This window comes from Artemia franciscana, unplaced genomic scaffold (assembly GCF_032884065.1).
Source record: "Artemia franciscana unplaced genomic scaffold, ASM3288406v1 Scaffold_1760, whole genome shotgun sequence".
Classification (NCBI taxonomy): Eukaryota; Metazoa; Arthropoda; class Branchiopoda; order Anostraca; family Artemiidae; genus Artemia; species Artemia franciscana.
The window spans coordinates 23407-34488 of NW_027062945.1; positions in this window are offsets into that span (position 1 = coordinate 23407).

The window sequence follows — 11082 nt, forward strand, 5'->3', positions numbered from 1 at the left end:
TAAGGTCATAAATTGACTAAAAGCAGAGCATGTAACTAGACCCTATGGAAAAAAAGCAACTACGCCAACAGCTATGCTACTCCCCATGTCTTTATTCACAATTTTATCCTTTATACCATGGAGATGAGGGCTCATATAGAGCTAGCTTTCCATGCACAAGTTCAGTTAAAGCTGCTTCTATTTCTGGTGAACAGATCCTATTTAAATTTTGAAGGTTTTGCCAAAACTTCTTTATTGGTACATCGTAAGCTTTCTTACGTCAGAAGTTGAGAAATTATTACTTTCGATTTGAAGACTGTATAAGTACTAGTTATGTCACTTACGTAGTTCGTCTGAGTGGCGCCTAACAGGAACTTTTCCTTATTTTCCGCGATTATGGATTATCGTGTATAGATGAAGCCTGCTCCATATTTGAGCCATGCAGCTGAGCACAGTGATGCTTAAGAAAAAAATCCTTGGTTTTTTGTGGACCATCGAATAATAGAAGACAAAAATATTTTAGAGTATCTTTTTCTTTATTTGGATCGACTTAGTCGAAGGACATAACGTTATGAGTTTCGAACATATCACGAAAATTTGTCACCCTCTTAGACCCCATTTTCTATGCGAGGGGGTATATCCCAATTTTTTTTTGTATATTAAGTTCCTCATCGCTCAAGGAGTTCTGGCTGTAAAAATCAAAGTAGTCGGGGACCAAAAAATATTTGAATAGGTTTCCAGATTTACTAGAACATTCACCAAAACAGAATATATGATCCTTTTTGAACCACAGAACAATCCTTGAAAGTTTTGAAACCATCGCACAACCGAGATCAAACAAGCCACTTTTGTTATTGTAAAACATGTGTATCAGGGGCGTATCCAAGATTTTTTTTTTGGGGGTAGGGGTACAAAATGATTTTTTTCGGGGGGGGGGGGTGAAAAATAATTTAAAAACACATAAAAAATTGGTTAATATTAATTTTTTACTACGTCTTTTACGAATTAGACAAACATTTCGGGGGGAATCAAACGCCTAACCCCACCTGGATATGACCTTGATGTGTGTAAATAGTTACTACTGTGGTAAGGAGCGACCCGACTCAATAGTAAACGAAATTCTAAAAAACAGAACTTTGATGCTAAAAAATACATAAAAAGAATCGGATTTTCATACTGATTTTAAAAATATAAGTTTCACCAAAATTTAGTCTTTGTCATCAAAAGTTACGATCCTGAGAAGATTTGCCTTATTTTGAAAAATAAAGGGAAACACCCACTAAAAGTCATAGAATCTCAACGTAAATAGCACCATCGCATTCAGCGTATCAGAGAATCCTATAGAAAAAATGTCAAACTCCTATCTACAAAAATGTGGAATTTCGTATTTTTTGGCAGAAGACAGATCACGGGTGCGTATTTATTTGTTTGTTTTTTTGTTTTTTCTTCTTTTCCCCAGGGGTCATCGTATCGACCAAGTGCTCCTAGAATGTCACAAGAGGGCTCATTCTAACGGAATTGAAAAGTTCTAGTGCCCTTTTTAAGTGACAAAAAATGGAGGGCACCTAGGCCCCCTCTCACGCTCATTTTTTCCCAAAGTCAACGCGTTTTGTTCCGAAGAGTCTAAAACCATAATAACTATGTCTTTGGGGATGACTTACTCCCCCATCGTCCCCAGGGGAGGGGTTGCAAGTTAAAAACTTTGACCAGTGTTTACATACAGTAATGGTTATTGGGAAGTGTACAGACGTTTTCAGGGAGATTTTTTGGTATGAGGGGGGTTGAGAGGAGGGAGCTATGTGGGAGGATTTTTCTTAGGACGAATATGTCATGGGGGAATATAAATTCAATGAAAAGGGCGCAGGATTTTCTAGCATTACTATAAAAAAAAACAATGAAAAAAATAAACATGAAAAAGTTTTTTTCAATTGAAAGTAAAGAGTAGCATTAAAACTCAAAACTAACCGAGATTATTACGCATATGATGGGTTCTTCTCCTCCTAAATACCTCGCTTTTTATGCTAAAGTATTTTTAGTAATTTCAACTATTTATTCTGAGGCCTTTCTGATTCAGGGGTCATTCTTAAAGAATTGGGACAAACTTTAAGCTTTAGTGTAGAGAGTGATGTACTGACGAGGGGCTGAACCCTAATTTATATGCGGAGAGCCAAAATCAAACATGCATTAATTCAAAAACGTTCAGACATTAAATAATAAAACTAGCTTTTTTAACTGAAAGTAAGGAGCGACATTAAAATTAAAAACGAACAGAAATTGCTCCGTGTATGAAAGGGGCTGCTCCCTTCTCAACGCCCCACTCTTTATGCTAAAGTTTTTCATCAAACAGTTCGTGGTAACGAACTGTAGTAAGGAGCGACCTGGCTCAATAGTAACTGAAAACTTAAACAACGGGATTTGGATACCAATATACTTCAAAAGAATTGCATTTTTATGCTGATTCTAAATACATAAGTTTCATCAAGTTTAAATTTACCCATCAAAAGTTACGAGCCTGAGAAAATTTGCCTCATTTTAGAAAATGGGGGGAAACACTCCCTAAAAGTCAAACAATCTTAACAAAAATCTCACCATCAGATTCAGCGTATCAGAGAACCCTACTATAGAGGTTTCTTGCTCCTATCTACAAAAATATGGAATTTTGTATTTTTTCCCAGAAGATAGATCACGGGTGCGTGTTTATTTGTTGTTTGTTTTGTTTTTTTCCCAGGGATGATCGTGTCGACCCAGTGGTCGTAGAATGTCTTGAGAGGGCTCATTCTAACGAAAATTAAAATTTCTAGTGCTCTTTTAAGTGACCCAAAAAATTGGAGGGCACCAAGGCCCCCTCCCACGCTCATTTTTCCCAAAAGTCAACAGATCAAAATTTTGAAATAGTCATTTTGTTCAGAATAGGCGAAAAACCTAATAATTATGTCTTTAGAGATGACTTAATCTCCCACAGTCACCAGGGGAGGGGCTGCATGTTACAAGCTTTGACCATTGTTTCCATATAGTAATGATTATTGGGAAGTGTACAGATGTTTTCAGGGGGACTTTTTCGCGTTGAGGAGGGGGTGGGTGGGTCGTGGGGAGGGGATTACGTGTGAAGATCTTTCCATGGAGGAATTTGTCATAAGGGAAGATAATTTCCATGAAGGGCCCGCAGGATTTCCTAGCATTATTTAAAAAAAAACAATGAGAAAATAAATAAAAAAAGATTTTTTCAGCTGGAAGAAAGGAGCAGCATTAAAACCTAAAACGAGCAGAAATTATTACGTATATAAGGGGGTTCGTCTCTTCCACAATACCTTGTTCCTTACGCTAAAGTATTTCTAGTAATTTCAACTATTTATTCAACGGCCTTTATGATTCAGGGGTCATTCTTAAGGAATTGGGACAAAATTCAAACTTTAGTGCATAGAGCGAGGCATTGACGAGGGGGCAAATCCCCTCATATACGTAATAAAAATATACAAATATAGAAGTTCAATACGTAAGTTCATTCTTAATTTATATATATTTATTACTGATAAAAACGTTCGTAAAAAAATACAAAGTTCTAGTTGCCTTTTTAAGTAAATAAAAACTGGAGGTCACTAGGTCTCCTCCCTCGCCCTTTTTCTTATCAAAATCACCCAGTCAAAACTATGAGAAAGCCATTTAGCTCAAAAAAATTAATATTCAATTATTTTTTTTTAATTATTCACTGTTTGATGAGCCAAAATCAAAACATGTATTAATTCAAAAAACGTTCAGAAATTAAATAAATTTTTTTTTTAACTGCAAGTAAGGAGCGACAATAAAACTTAAAACGAACAGAAATTATTCCGGATATGAAAAGGGTTGTCCCCTCCTCAGCGCCTCGCTCTTTACGCTAAAGTTTCTTATTGTTTCAAAAAGTAGGGTTGTGAGAAAGAGTCAAACTTTAGCGTAAAGGGCCAGGCGTTTAGGAGGGGACAACCCCTTTCATATCCGGAATAATTTCTGTTCGTTTTAAGTTTTAATGTAGCTCCTTACTTGCAGTTAATTTTTTTTTTTATTTAATTATTATTAGTAACAATTCCTTATTGCAGTACTATTTTGCCTGAGGCCAACACGACGGAACAGGGTGATCTTCCACCTCAATCTACTTGAAGTTTTACTCTTTTCCTCATTCCATGATGTTCTAACTTTCTTTAAATTCCTGTCACATTACCTAATTCCCCCCTATTTGGCTTTAATTGCTTTTCATTTTAACCGGAGAAGGGTGGCAAAATAGCGTAGTCCTAGACAATTAAGGTGTCACCTAGCCATTTCAACTTTTGTTTCATTATAGCCCAAGAACGAAGAATTGAACCACATATTTTGCAGAGCATATTGTTTAATGTCTGGTCAGTCAAGTCAGTAGCCTACCTAAAACTATTCTCAGATAGTTCCTCTAAAAAACCTTTAGAACAAGTTCTTTCGAAATGCCCAGGTTTTGGAGCCATAGTTAACATCAGCCATTTTTGTGGCGGTCAATATTTTAATGTTAGTTCAAATATTACTTGACTTTCCTTCGAATTTAAAAACACCAAAAAAAGAACAACCTATGACTTTACTATTCTGCATTTTGAATTTTCAGACCTTGTACCTTATTTACTAATAATACTTCCATGATATAGGAAATTATGCATTCGATCGATTTCTTAGCTACCTAAAAATTTATCCCTTTTTTTTTCTTTTTTTTAAGATGAGAGATGGGTGTTTAAAGATTGCATAGTGTTTCGTCTGTTTGTTTTTTTGTTTTTTTTTCTTTGTGTGTTTCTTTGATTTTGAATGAATAGTTATCATTTATTTGTTCTAGTTTTGCTGCTGAACAGGGACATTTTAGGTCCCTAAATTGAGCAGCATATTATTGATTGTAAGAGTAATTTTAGTAATTTTTCTTTGATGAAATAAACGCATACCTACCTACCTACCTACCCTCATTTATTCCTAGTTTAAGTGGCTTCAAACCTAGTAGATTATAAAATACGAGCAATTTACAAAATTGGGACCTTTGCCTCAAGGGTTCTGGGGACTCTGGTACCCCAAGAGCTATATTTATTGAACTTTTAATTATTCTGAACAAAATTACTATTACAAAATTTACTTTAAATGTCTTAATAGTATTAAGGAGGTGGGAAGGGACAAAATAAGAGTAAAAGAAAGGTGGATTGTATCTTGAAGTGCTTTTTACGCTTAAAATAAGCATCATAACTTTTCTATATCCAGGTGAATGAGCCCCTCCCAAATTCTTAGGGCCATCAGTTCAATAAAAAGTGGCCAGAGAAAAAACATCAAGACAACACATTGCGGGTACACGAACTCTTTACTTAGATGACCCTAAAGTGGTACCTCCGATCAGGCAAGTTCAACTAACAAAGTCTATCGGACCTTTCGACTATTATGAAAACATTCACTTTTTCAAATTTTCATTAGAAAATGGAATAAAAAGGAGAGAGGAAAATTACCAAAAAATGACTAAAATATACGAATAGACTACAATCCAAGGCCGTATCCAGGGGTGGGGGTTAGGGGTTTTGAGCCCCCCAGCCCTCGAAATGCATGTCTGACATGTAAAAACGTAACAAAATTGGAATTAACAAGTTTTTATGCGTTTTTTGTGTAACCCTCCCGAAAAGAATCCTTTTTTAAATCCCCAGCCTCCAAAAAAATCCTGAAAACGACCATTCTACAATACCCTCCCAGGTTTTTAAGACCACCCTTCCTTACAAAGGGGCCAGAGAGAAAAAACAAACTAAAACAAAATCAACACATTGAAGGCAGATGGCTGTTCACTTAGATGACGCTACAGTACTGCTTCTGATTGGCCAAGTTCAATTGCTTTAATTCGTCATCGTTTTACTGTCATATCGCTAATCGACTTCGTTTTTTTTCTGTCATCATAATAGGTTTCACGGTTTTTGTTTTGTTTTTTGCTCATAATATAGTTTATCGTTAGTTTTTATCGATCAGTGCAAGGTGTGATCCGTTTATCCGTCATTGATCCATCTGTCATTGCTGTCATTAAAGTGTCATCATTTTCATATGCAGATCTTTGTTTCTGATGATGTCAAATTACATTTCAATCACGCTGTACAATGTTTGACAGGGAAGGTCGACGAATTTTGCTATATTTTTCGTGAAGATTAAAGAAAAATATTTTTGTCCCGGCCCAAACCAAACAGTTCGCGGTAACAAGCTGTAGTAAGGAGCGACCCGACTCAATAGTATCTGAAACTCTAAAAACGGAATTTTGATAATGATAGATGCATCAAAAGAATTGCATTTTAATGCTGATTTTAAATATATAAGATTCATCAAGTTTAGTCTTACCCATCAAAAGTTAAGAACCTGAGAAAATTTGCGTTATTTTAGAAAATAGGGGGAAACACCCCCTAAAAGTAATAGAATCTTAACGAAAGTCACACCATCAGATTCAGTGTATTAGAGAACCCTACTGTAGAAGCTTCGAGCTCCTATCTACAAAAATGTGGAATTTTGTATTTTTTGCCAGAAGTCAGATTACGGATGCGTGTTTATTTATTTGTTTTTTTGTTTGTTTTTTCAAGGATGATCGTATCGACCCAGTGGTACTAGAATGTCGCGAAAAGGCTCATTCTAATGAAATTAAAAGTTCTAGTGCCATTTCTAAGTTAGCAAAAATTTGGAGGGCACCTAGGCCCCCTCCAACGCACACATTTTCCTCAAAGTCACCGGATCAAAATTATGAGATAGCCATTCTATTCAGCTTAGTCGAAAACCTAACAATTATGTCCTTGGGGACGACTTCATCCCCCACAGTCACCGGGAGAGGGGCTGCGAGTAACAAAATTTGACCATGGTTTACATATATATGTATGTTTGTATATATTTATTTCCCATCAAAGGAAACAGGTGGAGTATAAGATAAAAAGCAAAAAACACACTACAAAAGAATACACAAACACAAGAAAAATAGAGAACAAATGGATAACTAACTACAAAAAATAAAACCTATTGCCTCAGAATAATTGCCCAAGGATGAGCAACAATATTAGAGTTATATCTGGCGATCTGGGCTATTATCAGTCAGGGTCATAATAGGTAGAGCCTGTTTCAATACAGCAATAAACATTTTCTCTTTAAGCATGGCAGAGACCTCAGGCTTACTAGCTTTCATTTTCTCAACAATCTTTTCAGCAGAGGATTTGGACTTGACGAACAATTTCCCGTCCTGTCTCACCTTTTTTAGCTCACTTATTTCGGCTGAGTTGGGGCGGATGCTATCCAAAAACTGCTTGCGAGCAACGGGGTTATCAAGAGACTTTAAAATTTTAAGAACAACAGCATAGGATGGCTGGGGATTGATTGTTACAGGATTGGCGGAGCCTGGGACACTACTCGCCGAAAGGCAGCAGAGGCTATGTACTTTAGCTGTAGACACAAAGCTCTTAAATTCTAGACATAAATCATTCACCTTGCGGGTTAACGTAGCGCTGGCCTCCCCAGGAATTGTGGGGACTTCAGAGGCGCCATTTGGGCCAACTGTTGGGGTGGGCATGAGGCATTTGACAGAAATTGAGACTTTTATTGTGAATCTAACCTACTTTCAAAGTTTACAATGATTAATAGCAAATAGCCTAATTATCCCAAGGGTCGTCAGGTAATTACGCCCTTTGGCTAATAGGCGTACAGTTAGTTCAAATCATTTGAACAGGAAGGATTATGTTGGACATAATGGATAATTATGGCCGGAAAAGGGCCCCTTGTGGTGGAAGCTTGGCCCCCCCTGGAAAATCTGGGGTGGGCATTTGCCCACCCCTGACCATCCCCCCCCAAATGACGCCTCTGGGGGACTTCGTCAAGTTTGTCTGTAACAAACTTCGGCAGTTCCACTGAATTCTTATCACAGTAGTCTAAAACTTTCAAAATCTCTGCAAATGTATCAGCAACTTTCAGTCTTTCGGTTGGTCGAGTAGCATAACTCGCCACAGACCAAATCGTTTTCTTCGCTTCGCTCACCAAATCGTCGGCGAAAAAATCGCAACCAGTTTTGATAATATCGGCATTTGCATTTCCTTATGATTTCGCCCGCAAAGCAAAATTTAGTATAGCGTTATGTACTAGTCTATTCACACACAGCCAGTTCACACACAGTTCCTGACTCAACGTCAGCTAATCCATTAATTAGCAAAACAAACAAATCCAGTCTTTTTTGCACAATTTCACAGCAAACACAGGTAGATCGGTATTTGTACGAGTGACGTAGTTAATGTGATTCAATCCTTACACTTTCATAATAGTTTATCCTTGAAACTTGAAAAAATAGTCCGTCTAATGTTTCAATAGCAAGGTAAGCTAGTTGAACACTGTTTATATGAAGTAATGGTTATTATGAAGTGTACAGACGTTTTCAGGAGGGACTTTTTAGCGTTGGGATGGGGTTGGGTTTGGGGAAGGGGGTTACATGGGAGATTCTTTCCACGGAGGAGCTTATCACGAGGGAAGAGAATTTCCATGAAGGGGGAGTAGGATTTTCTAACATTATTAAAAAAAAAAAATGAGAAAATAAATATTTTTTTTTTCGATTGGAAGTAATGACCAGCATTAAAACTTTGAACGAACATTAAATATTACTTATATAGGTGGTTTTGTCTCCTCCACAATACCTTGCTCTTTGCGCTAAAGTATTTTTAGTAATTTCAACTATTTATTCTACGGCCTTTGTGATTATGGGTTCATTCTTAAAGACTTGGGACAAAATTCAAGCTTTAGTGTAAAGAGAGAGGTATTGACGAGGGGGCGAACCCCCTCATATACGTAATAAAAATACGCAAATATAGGAATTCTTTACTTAAGTTAATTTGTGAGGTACGTATGTTTATTACTAACAAAAACTTTCGTATAAAAATTAAAAAAACGTTCGGAAATTAAATAAAAAAAACTTTTTAAATGCAAATAAGGAGCGACATAAAAACTTAAACCGAACAGAAATTATTCCCTATATTAAAGGGGTTGTCCCCTCCTCAACACCTCGCTCTTTACTCTAAAGTTTTTTTTTTTTTTTTTTTAAAGTAGAGTTGTGACAAGAGTCAAACTTTTGCGTAAAGAGCGGGTTGTTGAGGAGGTGACAGCCTCTTTCATATACAGAATAATTTCTGTTCGTTTTAAGTTTTAAAGTTGCTCCTTACTTACAGTTAACAAAACTTGTTTTTTTTATTTAATAAGAAAACGGAATGATTTCCTAGTTGTGCCCCTGAAAACCAATGTTTGATTTCTGAAGTATATTATCTCTGAAAGTTTAACAATAATTTAAAAGCATTTTTCATCATAAGTCTTCTCATAGTTTCTTCCGTTTGTTATTCTTTTCTTCTGTTGCACCATATAAAGTTATTACAGATCGCATTTACTATTATATTAAATAAAAAAAACAAGTTTTTTAAATGAAAGTAAGGAGCGACATTAAAACTTAAAACGAACAGAAATTACTCCGTATATGAAAGGGGCTTTTCCTTCTCAACGCCCCGCTCTTTACGCTAAAGTTTGACTCTTTCTCTTAACTCTACATTTTAAAACAGTAAAAAAACTTTAGCGTAAAGAGCGGGGCGTTGAGAAGGAAAAGCCCCTTTAATATACGGAGTAATTTCTTTTCGTTTTAAGTTTTAATGTCGCTCCTTACTTTCATTTAAAAAACTTGTTTTTTTATTTAATTTCTGAACGTTTTTGAATCAATGCATGTTTTGATTTTGGCTCTCCGCAGAGGAATAATCAAAACGAAATTTGTAATATTTTTTTTTTGGCTCAATGGCTTTCTCATAATTTTGATCGAATGATTTTGAGAAAAAAAGAGCGGGGGAGGAAGCCTAGTTGCCCTCCGATTTTAGGTTAATTAAAAAGGCAACTAGAACTTTTAATTTTTTACGAATCTTTTTATAAGTAAAAGATATACGTAACTTATAAATTAGCTTACGTAAGGAACTTTTGTATTCTTATGTTTTTATTACATATATGAGGGGGTTCGCCCCCTCGTCAGTACCTCGCTCTTTACACTAAAGCTTAAATTTTGTCCCAATTCATTAAGAATGACCCCTGAATCACAAAAGCCGCAGAATAAATAGTTTAAATTACTAAAAATACTTTAGCATAAAGAGCGAGGTATTAGGAGGACATGAGCCCCTGATATGGGTAATAATTTCTGTTCGTTTTAATGCTGCTGCTTACTTTCAGCTGAAAAAAAACACTTTTTCATTGTTTTTTTTTTTTAATATTGCTAGTAAATCCTGCGCTCCCTTCAAACAATTTCGTATAGGAATTCTGGCAAATCCCTCCCTGTAAAGTCTCCCTTTTAAAGTTCATCTGCACGCTTGGAATAACATACGTTTTGTTGTTTTTACGTTTTTTTTCTTTATTCCGCTTCTTCTCTCTCTCTTTCTCTCTCTCTCTCTCTCTCTCTCTCTCTCTCTCTCTGTCTCTCTCTCTCCTTCTCTCTTTCTCTATGTACTCAGTTACTGAGATATAATTCCTTCGTCTTTTCTCTCTCTCTATTATTAAAGGAGAAAAAAACGAGCTGCCTCCCTGTCTCCTTTGTATAAGGTTTATGTATATCGTTTCTTGTTTAATAAAGTCAATTCTAAGTCAAGTCAGTAGCAAATATTAACCGTTTTCTAAACACACCAAAAAATAAAATAATAAATAGCTAACAAAAAAAGGGAAAAACATACCGCAAAAAAAGGATCAATCTTCTTCACAATATCCCCTCAAAAAAAATCACAACAATCCTACTGCCTCAGTACCACCAATCCACCCCCTCCTCCTTACTACCCCAACCAACCGCACCCCCTACCACCTATCTCCTCACAAATAAATTATAATTTATGCCCTGAGGAAAATGGAGTTTTCCAAATTTAAAATTTTATTAGAGTTTTTTTTTATGAGTAGTACTAAGGATGGTGAAAAAGACAAATTTACACAACAAAAGTATCTTATAAAACTTGAAAAAAACCCGGTAAATCCATTTTTTTTTTAAACTTCCATATGAAGTTCTGCAATTTTTGCCGAAAATTTTTTTGAAGGCACAAAAAAAAAAAAAAAAAAACGAAAAGAATTATTCCCTTTTCT